Source organism: Sciurus carolinensis, chromosome 14, assembly GCF_902686445.1.
Source record: "Sciurus carolinensis chromosome 14, mSciCar1.2, whole genome shotgun sequence".
Lineage (NCBI taxonomy): Eukaryota > Metazoa > Chordata > Mammalia > Rodentia > Sciuridae > Sciurus > Sciurus carolinensis.
This window is the reverse complement of record NC_062226.1, coordinates 53,714,499-53,724,582: the sequence shown is the minus strand read 5'-3', so window position 1 is coordinate 53,724,582 and position 10,084 is coordinate 53,714,499. Positions and strand designations below refer to the sequence as shown.

At 38.6% G+C, this 10,084-nt stretch overlaps 1 pseudogene; it reads right to left on the bottom strand.

Annotated features, from left to right (window-relative positions):
- Positions 1–3,292: 3,292 nt before the first annotated feature.
- LOC124964123 (heterogeneous nuclear ribonucleoprotein A3-like) overlaps positions 3,293–10,084 on the bottom strand; it is a 53,062-nt pseudogene continuing 46,270 nt past the window's right edge.

Here is a 10,084-nt window from a genome sequence, read left to right as displayed (position 1 = left end):
GTGAAATGAAATCTTAGACTAGTTTTTATTTGCATTTCTCTAATTGCTAGAGATATTGAACATTTTTTCATATATTTGTTGATCAACTGTATTTCTTCTTTGAAGTGTCTGTTCAGTTCCTTAGCCCATTTATTGATTGGGTTATTTGTTTTTTGGGATGTTAAGTTTTTTGAGTTCTTTATATATATTAGAGATTATTGCTCTATCCGATGTGTTGTGGTAAAGATTTTCTCCTATCTTGTAGGCTCTCTCTTCACATTATTGGCTGTTTCCTTTGCTCAGAAGAAGTTTTTTAGTTTGAATCCATCCCATTTATTGATTCTTGATTTTTTTTATTCTTGTGCCTTAGGAGTCTTGTTAAGGATGTCAGATCCTAGGTGGACATGGTGAAGATTTTGGCCTACTCTTTCTTCTAGTAGGTGCAGGGTCTCTGTTCTAGTGCCTAAATCTTTGATCCACTTTGAGTTGAGTTTTGTGCAGGGTAAGAGAAAGGGGTTTAATTTCATTTTTGTTATACATGGATTTTCAATTTTCCCAGCACCATTTGTCAAGGAGGCTATCTTTTCTCCAATGTATGTTTTTGGAGCCTTTGCTAGTATGAAATAACTGTATTTATGTGAGTTTGTCTATCTTCTTTTCTGTGTCATTGGGTTACATGCTTGTTTTGGTCCCAATACCATGCCGTTTTCGTTACTATACTGTAGTATACTTTAAGTTCTGGTACTGTGATGGCTCCTGCTTCAATTTTCGTACAAAGGATTGCTTTGGCTATTCTGAGTCTCTTATTTTCCTAAATGAATTTCATGATTGCTTTTCCTATTTCTATGAAGAATGTCATTGGGATTTTAATAGGAATTGCATTAAATCTGTATAATGCTTTTGGTAATATGGCCATTTTGACAATATTAATTCTGCCTATCAATGAACATGGGAGGTCTTTCCATCTTCTAAGGTCTTCTTTTCTTTCTTTAGTGTTCTGTACTTTTCATTGTAGAGGTCTTTCTCCTCTTTTGCTACATTAATTTCCAAGTTTTTTTTTTTCTGTTTGTTTGTTGAGGCTAGTTTTCCTGATTTCTCATTCAGTAGATTCATCACTGATATATAAGAACATGTTTGATTTATGGGTATTGATTTCATATCCTGCTACTTTGCTGAATTTATTTATGAATTCTAGAGGTTTTCTGGTGGAATTTTTTTTTGAGCTTCTAAATACAGAATCTAGTCAGCAAATAGTGATAGAGTTCTTTTCCTATTCGTATCCCTTTAATTTCTTTCTCCTGTCTAATTGCTCTGGCTAGAGTTTCAAGAACAATATTGAATAGAAGTGGTGAAAGAGGGCATCCTTTTCTTGTTCAAGTTTTTAGAGGGAATGCTTTCAATTTTTTTCCAGTTAGGATAATGTCAACCTTGGGTTTAATATAGATAGTTTTTACAATGTTGAGGTGTTCCTACTGTCCCTAGTTTTTCTAGTGTTTTGAACATGAAGAGGTGCTGTATTTTGTCAAATGCTTTTTCTGCATCTATTGAGATGATCCTTTGAGTCTTGTCTTTAAGTCTATTGATGTGATGAATTATGCTTGATTTTCATATGTTGAACCAAACTTGCAACCCTAGGATGAACCTGACTTGATCGTGGTGCTTAGTGAACATCTTGACAATGACAATCATGGTCTGAAGGTCATTTATATAAGTCTAGAGACTTACTGAACCTTAAGAGTGAGAGAGCTCCCCTCCTGATATTAGGCATTGTAACAACCTGGCATGTAAGGAGTTAGAACTAGAATGAAAAAGTAACTTTTCTTGCATCTGAGTATTGTGGATTGGATTCATATTTGGCAGTCATAAACCAAAATTAACCAATTACTAGGGTTTGCTAAAGACTAATTTAGCATACTGCTATTAATTGTGGCAGACACATGATGATTGGACTTCTTCTCTTTGAGATATTAGAAATTCCTACTGGTTTTAGAAAGGATGTGGAGTATCATGCCTCACCCATGTTGACTGGCACCTCCATGTTTTTCACTTGCCAATAATCTAGTTTTTCAATTACAAATTATTGTTAGTTTTGCTTCATCATCATTGTTTTAGTTGGCTGTAGTTTGTTCAGTTAACCTTATGAGGTGTGATAATGTGTATTTTCATCAATAGAGGTTTGCCCTATAATTTCTCAAAACACATTTAAGTAGATTATTATATATCTTTTGGTGGCTTGAATATCAAACATTTTATAATATTTCCTTTGTTTATATATATTTTTAAAACTAAAATAGTACTGATGTAGCTGGATGCTTTTTGTACCTGGTCCTATTTCCCCCTCCAGATTCAAGTATGCCCATGATTTTGGGATGTGTCTAACTTCTAGTATGTTTTCAAACTTTTACTATCTAAGTATGTACCCCTAAATGAGTGCTACTATATATTTCTAAATTTACTTAAATGGCACCACAGTATACATATAATTCTGTAACTTTAATTTTTAGTTCAGTACTATGTTTTTGATATTTACCTTCATATACAGATTTATTCATTTCATCTAGTTCATTCATTATAGGACAACAAGATATACAGAATCTTCCTATAATCATCCCACTTAGCCATTCCCCCAGAATGGACCAATCAAAATACACAGAATTCTGTGTCTGCTTTGTTATTATCTTCTGCTAGAAGTTTTTTCTGTACCCTGCCTTCCTTCCACCGTTAGATTGTGTTAGATGCCTTCCTCTTCCTGGCCCCCTTGCTTATATTGTAAACTCTGCCACACATTGTTGGAGTGTCCCTCTTTGGTCTTAGACTGTAGACTTCTCAAGATCAGGGCTCTGTAATTTATTCACAGTGCTGGCAGTGTTGTCCCCAGGCCAGCACTGTGACTGTGCATGGTAAATTGTTGGTAATTTTTTGGTTTTTTTGAAAAGCTAAAAATTCCCTAATGTTTTATACCTGGTACCACTACCACAATTTACAGGGCAATATACGTGATGTAATGAAAAGAAAAAGAAAAAGAAAAAGCTACAACAGATAAAAGACCTCAGGAATGTACATCTAATTGACACTACATTGCATTAATCAATAGCTGCACTTTTTGCAAACTGTGCTATGACAGCCCTGAACAAGAAGGGTTTCCTGTTTAAGCTGCAGTAACTTTTCTGACTATGGATCATTGTTCTTTCTGTCGCAGATTTTTACAGTTCCTCTAATGCATTTGGGATGGCTGTCTCAAAGTAACCTGCAGCTTTCCTGACAACTCCTCACTCTTTCTCCTGCTAAGAACTGTAGACTTTTTCTGCTGTTTTTAGAACCTTTTGCTACCATATCCACCACTTCCACCACCAGATCCATAATCACCACCATAGGGACTGCCAGAGCTTCTTCCGTCAAAACTGCCCCCCTTCATGGGTTCATAATTTGATTGCTGTTGTCCACTGTAATTTCCAAAATCATTATAGTTCCCACCACCACCTTAGTTACCACCACCAAAATTTCCTCCTTCATTGTAACCATCATATCCTCCTCCTCCACCACCATATCCACCACCTTGGTTTCCATATCCTGGTCCACCACCACCATAGCCTCCTCTACTATTATAACCAGGACCACTGCCATAGTTGCCACCATCACCTCCAGATCCATTATATCCACCATCACCTCCTTCATAACTACCTCTGCCGCCACCACCTCCACCACCATAGCCTCCTCTTCCACCAAAGTTTCCACCACGGTCAAAGTTACCTCCACCACCTTCAAAGTTTCCTCCATGACACATAAAGTTGCCAGATCCACCTCCACGACTTCTTTGTGATCCAGCAGACTGCATATCTTGTTTAGAAAGGGCCTTTTTCACTTCACAGTTATGCCCATTAATAGTGTGGTATTTATGAACAACAATTTTGTCAACTGTATCATGCTCATCAAAAGTTTCAAAAGCAAATCCTCTTTTTCCCACTCTGCCTGTCTTCCATAACTTCTATGGTTTCAATCTTGCCATACTTTTCAAAGTAATCTCTCAAATTATATTCTTCTGTATTTTTCTTTAATATCACCAACAAAAATTTTCTTCACTGTTAGATAGGCACAGGGCTTTACAGAATCCTCTCTAGAAACAGCTCTCTTTGGTCCCAGCACATGCCCATCAACCCTGTGTGGCCAAGCACATACTGCTGCATCCACCTCTTCAACACAAGAGTAAGTCACAAACCCAAAGTCCCTGGAACATTTTGTTTGGGGGTCTCTCATTACCACACGATGGGTGAGTGTGCCCCATTTCTCAAAATGTTCTCTTAAACTATCATCTGTAGTTTCAAAGCTCAGATCACCAATAAACAGCTTTCTCAATTGCTCTGGTTCCTTTGGATCATGCCCGGTCCCCTCTCCCACCCACGGCCAGGGTGGCCGGAGTTGGGCTGAGGTGACCCAGCAGCGGTTTTACCTGCATTTTGAGACCGGACTCGCCTCTTCCAACTCGAGCTCCACTTTTGTTGTTGTTGTTGTTGTTGTGTAGGCCTTTATTGTCTGGACAGGCTTCTTGAGGGGGATGAGGGGGGACGAGTCAGTGACCCCAATGGCAGACCAGCCGTGTTTCACAGGCTTGTAGGTGGTAGAGAAATCACCCAGGTAGTGTGATCACCTCAGGCTTGATCTCCACCTGGTTGAAGGTCTTGCCATTGTAGATGCCAACCATGCTGCCCACCCTCTCGGGCAAAATGATCTTGTCTGGCAGGTGAGTCTGCACAACCTCTGGTTTCTCCATGGGGGGTGCCTCATTCCATGGCAGTCCGCGGCTCCGCCGCTGCAGCTGGCGCGGGCTGCGCAGCTACATCAGCTGCTCCTAGCACGTGTCCAGCAGCTGGTCGAGGTCCCCGGGGCCAAAGGTCAACTTGCGGAAAGTCCGCTTCTTCTGCTCCACTTCCGACCCTTGCCGGCTCTGCGGAAAACACCACCCCCGGCACTTTCTAATAAACAGATAAATAGATGATTCTGCGCCCTGGAGTAACCTATGTGCATGATTTACTTATGTAGCTGAAAATCGGGGTATCAAACTAAGCACTCCTAGAGTCACTATGTCCTGACTGCTGGACCTAATTTTTCCCTGCAGTTACATAATGAGTTACATAATGAACATTTACCACTTGAAGTTATAACAAATCAAGGTAATTAATATTCCCAATTTTATTTTATTTTGCGGTGCTGGGGATCGAACCCAGGGCCTTGTGCTTGCAAGGCAAGCACTCTACCAACTGAGCTATCTCCCCAGCCCCTAACATTCCCAATTTTACCTTCGCTAAATCTTTGCTACATAATGCCAGTTGCTTGTATTAAAATCTAATAGTGAGGGGCTAGGGTTGTGACTCAGTGGTACAGTGATTGCCTAACACGTGTGAGGCACTTGGGTTTCATCCCCAGCACCACATAAAGCTAAATAAAGCAAATAAAGTTATTGTGTCCATCTGCAACTAAAATTGCTTTTAAAAAAATCTAACAGTGAAAGGTATCTGCTTTAGTTCTAAGTTATATATTTACTTGAAGTAAGTCAAAATTTTCTGTTGTTTCATAAGCACCTGCATTTCTGGGTGCTCTGCCAGAAAAAGTGTGAGGACCACTGTGTTAACTATGGTAAAAACAGTAAGAGTCAAGTCACCCACTGCATTTATAAATAGTAGTTTTTGAAACTGTATTTCAAAATAGTACATTTCTAAACACTTAAGACTTGTCTTACATGTTATAAGACGGCATTGCCTTCCTGGAGAGCAAAACTTTATAAAATTTGAAAAAAAAATATTGTCCATTCTGTTTTCCTTCAGCCTTGGGAATTTCATGACTTCCCTCCTGGGAAGGAGGTTGCAGGAATAACCCACCAGTCATCCCCCTGTTGCCATGGTGACTGGTCAAGTTCATATCTCTTTAGAAACTTCCACTCGGGCCTCATTCCTCCCTAGAAGCTTAGAAAGCCCAGACTTTGGGTTGGGGTTGTAGCTCACTGGTAGAGCACTTGCCTAGTACGTGCAAGGCCCTGAGTTCGGTTCCTAGTGTGGCAAAGAAACAGATAAAAACAACAACAACAAAATCCAACCACCAACAACTAAAATCGCCAATAACAAAAACAAACAAAACCCCCACCAAACAACAATAACAAATCCAAAATTTAAAACTTCCTATATAAACAGAGTGAGGAGAAAGGAGCCATTCTTTCCCCACAATGAGAGTCCTCTGACCCCCCACTGTACATGTGACTCCTTCGGTAAGGGGAATAATCTAACTACATACCTATTGCTCTGTCCCCTGTGTCTTCACCCACGGTGGGAGAGGAAGGGTAGGGACAAGAAAGGAGAATGTAAGCTGTATGGAACTGGGCGGAACTCTTGTGGAGGATATTGGACTTCCCAAAGTGCATAAGCCAATCTTCTTTAATCCTATGGGGAGGGTGACCCCAGCTGGCATGTAGATTGCAAATATATTACCTTCCTTATTTTCTACAATATCTGTAAAATAAAACTATTATACTTGCATTGTAGATGAGGAAATTGAGGTCTAGAAAATTTAAATCATTTCTTTCAAAATTGCAAAGCTAGTTATGGACAAAGCTGATATTTAAACTAGGATTGATTTGAGAGTCCGAACTCTTACTATGGCATAATACAGCTTTTCTACAGGCAACTGTTTTAATATATAAGTAGGATCTTCTTTGCACACAGCAATCCTATGGAAGTCTAGGGTGGACTGGTCTTAACCATGTGAAAGGGCTGTGGAAAAGTTTGTCACTTCCTTCTATGATTCATCTACTAATTCATGCTCAAAGATTATTGAACACTCACTTTATTCTAAGCACTGGATTAAAACAAAACAAAACAAAAAACAAACAAAAAAAAGGAGTGTTCTCTGCCACTGAGTTGTTTACAGCCTATGCTCAGATAATTATGATTCAATCCTATGGATGTCCCAAGAAGAGTGTGCAATGTGTGTGGGGTAGATGACAGTTTTGGAGAAGTGTACGAGTCTTCTCAGGAAAAGTCAATTTCTTTTGATTGCATAATTTTGCTAAGTATATATATGCCAGTAATTAACTTAGCAAAATATATATTTAAAAACTCTCTCTCAACCTTGTCTGCCTCAATTAGAGCCTAGTAGTAATGCCTTCTCTAAGTTTGGCACTAGTCTAAGTGCTGTACCCTATTCACCTGTTGAATCCTGATGGCCCTCTGTGGATTGGCACTATCAGCCCAGCTTTACTACCAGGAGTAACGAAGAGTAGACTACTCAACATTTTGCTGTTGGTAAACCATTTAGGGTCTCGCTTCTCAAAAAATATCCATGGACCAACAGCATCGGAAATGCAGGATCTCAGATTCCACCCCAGACTGCCTGCTTGAATCAGAGCTCTCATTGAACCCCAGCCATCTAATGCCAGCTAGTGTTCTAACCATTTGCTGTACTGCACCTATAGAGAATAGCCAGCTAACACTACATACATAGTGTTAGAGGACAGGAAGTAAATTTTATGATGACCAAAAGACAGCCTTCTGGCCTGTGCTATGATACAGGTGGTTTTAGTTCTACTCTAAAAGAATTTTTTTGTGTGTCTGAATCTTTCAATTGGTACCTAGAGAATAAAAGGAAAAAAGATCATAAGTAGGTCAATATGTGATTGGCTTGTTTTGATTACTCTGTAGCTCTGAGTTTTCTAAGATGACTCTTTGGCTTCAGCAATTTTCTGGCACAGTGTTAGGGTATTTATTCAACCCAGCAATTTGAAGAGAGAGAGAGAGACAGAGAGAGAGAGAGACAGAGAGAGAGAGAGAGAGACAGAGAGAGAGAGAGAGAGAAATGGGAATAGAGAAGTAAAGATAAACATCAATTGGATCAAAAGTCACAGGAGAAAAAAAAGTGACCAGACCTAAAAGTGTGGAAGAGTCACAAAACTTATATACTTTATGGCATCATTTATTATTTTTTAAAAATTAGCAGCAATAAAAGTAGGGACCTTAAGAAAAGAATGAAAAGTGAGTGTTAAGTGGATTAGAGGAGGTTGCCGATGACTACCACTATCAAGGTTCCTTGGAGTCCCCATACCTTGCTTGATCTCTTAACTAATGTCTTCTCATTTCTTTTCCAAATAGCCACCCTGAACACATTAACACTGATATTGGTCTGGCTCAGCGATTTGAACCCTATGTATTATACAGCAGGATGTTTCGATAAAGTAACCAATAAAAATAAATTTTTAAAAGCCATTTTAATTACCTGGAAAAATAAGTGGTCTTAGGTTTCAGGTATCATGATTTTTCAACATACACATTATCTTTTTAAACATAGTTTTGTCTTGGGGAACTCCGAAAATAAAATCTGTAAGGCTGAAATTACCCAATGGCAAGAGAATCCATTAAAGCAAAGAAAGGGAAAAGCAAATCATGTTCCTTCAATATCTAGCCCAGTTAGGTTGCCAGTTATTGATTTAGTCTGGGATACAGTAGCATTAAATCTTCCTCATTATACAAGTCCTGTATATCTTTTTAGCTTCTCTTATCTGCGCTTTAATCTCTGGGTCCAAAATTAAGTACAACATGCACAAACCATCTTAATACATTCTCATGTCACTAGGAACACATTTATTCAGAAAACTCTCCCCATCATATGAGTTTGTTTGGTGTGGCAGGGAGTCCTTCTTATAATTAAAGCATCCTACTTAGTGACCTGACCTGAGAGCCATTCTAGATCATAGTACCTTTGTGGTTCCTTCTGTGGAACACTACCCTACATTTGTGAAATCCTGACTGTGAACTATGCATAATAACCTAGATGGGAGTGATTCCTTCTAGTCATTTAGGGCCTCGCTTCTCAAAAAATAGTCCATGGACCAGTAGCATCGGAAATGCAGGATCTCAGATTCCACCCCAGACTGCCTTCTTGAATCAGAATCTGCCTTTCCATCTCTGGGTGACTGGTCCAAACATCAAGGGTTGAGAAGCTCAGCTCTAGTAAGTGGGACTGAGGATCAGTAATGCAGAGGCAATGCAACTGGACAGAATATCAGCCTTTCTTTAACATGCTCACATAAAAATAAAAGAATTATTCTTAGGGAGGGCTTGTAGAAGTCAGTGGTCCCCCAAAAAAACATATTCTTAAACTGCAACTATGTTTATTTCTGGGTTGAATGGCATGAGTAAGTGTTAAAGAGGATGAAATGATAAGGTAGAGGGCTAATTTGACTGGAGGAGTTTCAATATGACCAGGTGTGGGGATGAAATCAGGTCTTATCTTTAGCACCCTGATCTCTACTGGCTTTGGTCTTTATCTGTCACTTTTACTCATCATTTTCTTAACTCCCATTGACAACTCAGGGATCAACAGACATGATTAGCTGTTAATGGTTTTGGCAAGATACTTGCTATTACCACTGTTAGCAGTGTTGATCCAGCGACAGTTTTTATTTCTTCTTAAAAACATCTTTTGGGATGTTTTTGTAGGCTCTCTTGTTTGGATCATTATTATGTAGCATAAAGCAAGAGAAAAACATAAGTGAATAACTCAGTTGTGTAGGTATACTGCATATGGGCATTGACTTGGAAATCTTACAGAAATATAGTGTCAGTTGCTAGATTTATGACCATTAATATTCATAACACTGTCCACTGGGCTATAAGGATAATAATAACACGGTCTGTATTTTCTGGGCTCCAAATTATAGCAATATATGACCAATAGCAAAATGTTTAAAGTTAGATGTATCCTGGAATATTTGATGATTATTATTATTCATAAATATAATGATATTATTAAACATAAATATAATGATAGGGGTTGGGTTGTAGCTCAGTGGCAGAGCACTTGCCTAGCATGTGCAAGGCACTGGGTTCAATTCTCAGCACTGTATATAAATAAATAAAATAAAGGCCTATTGCCAACTAAAAAAAATTTAAATAAATAAATAAATATAATGATGGTTCTGTATGAACTTACAAATGACAGACTCAGAGAGGAATTAAATAAAACATTATTTTGATGTTGCATTTCTGAGATTTTTTTGTATGCTATGGCTTACATTTTTGAAATGTAATAAAATATATAGAGAGAAAGGTACACATATTAATAT